Source organism: Notolabrus celidotus, chromosome 22 (assembly GCF_009762535.1).
Source record: "Notolabrus celidotus isolate fNotCel1 chromosome 22, fNotCel1.pri, whole genome shotgun sequence".
NCBI lineage: Eukaryota > Metazoa > Chordata > Actinopteri > Labriformes > Labridae > Notolabrus > Notolabrus celidotus.
The window spans coordinates 26,509,976-26,511,076 of NC_048293.1; positions in this window are offsets into that span (position 1 = coordinate 26,509,976).

Consider the following 1,101-nt stretch of genomic DNA (forward strand, 5'->3'; position numbering starts at 1 on the left):
CTTAAAGTCAAGATCTTAAAGTACCTTTCATCACATTCATTTAATTCCCAAACAAGAGATTGGTCACAATTGCTTTACATTATTAATATGGAGTCAAAAAGGCTAAATAATGGAATTTCAAACGTGCAATAAAAAATGTGATTAATCACGGATAAAACAATATGTCGTTTGACAGCTTCTTTAAAATATCTGTACTCTCCCTCCTTCTTAAGAAAACAGTGTGTCCTTTCTCCACCTCCATATATCTTCCCCCGTTCAGAAACACCAATATTTTTTAATAGGAGATTTGAACTGAGCTGACATGCCACTTAGTATTATCAGTATCAAAGGAAGCAGGTTTCATTTGTACAGGAAGCACACAGTTTGGTGAAGCCTGCAGGGCAAAGTTTTATTACAAGTGTCTCCTGTTATAAATCACTGTCTGAGGAATTACCCGCAGATTAATGGTGACAATATTTAGTTTGGTGTCGTGGAGGTCAATCTAAAAAATGAATGACACAAAACGGACCTCTGGACAAGGTGAGAACGAGTCCGATTTAGCTCTCAGCCCTCTGCAGGAACAGCCGCCGCTGATGTATGGAAACAGGCATCAATTATTGGAAGTCAAAGTCCCTGAGGCAACAATGGGAGGATTTACAGGCCTCGACATTTTTCATGCCCTTGAACATGTTACCTCCAGATATGTGGGTCGATAGCGAGATGAAATACAGCCTGACAGGAGGGATTTAATGATTACAACACACACACAGCCCACATAGTTCCTACCCCATTAAGTAAATACTTGAAGGAAACACAAGTTGAGACATGCCCGGCTTTACGTTGCCGTGTGCTGCTTGGAAACCCAAAGGCCTTTTTTTGTTTGTTTACAAGCCTCTAATCATGGTAATGACACTATGCCCAGCGCACAGGCCAGTCCTCAATCGATCACACAGACAAAGGCTGAAATAAAGTGACACCACACAGAAGTTGTGTCTGTGCAGGTCTGACGGAGATGAAAGAGATGTGAGATTCAACCTTTAAACTGTCATTTATCAGAGAAGACAACAAAGGCCCATTATCTCTGCTGTCAGGCTGCAGTATGTGTGTGAACATAAACACATA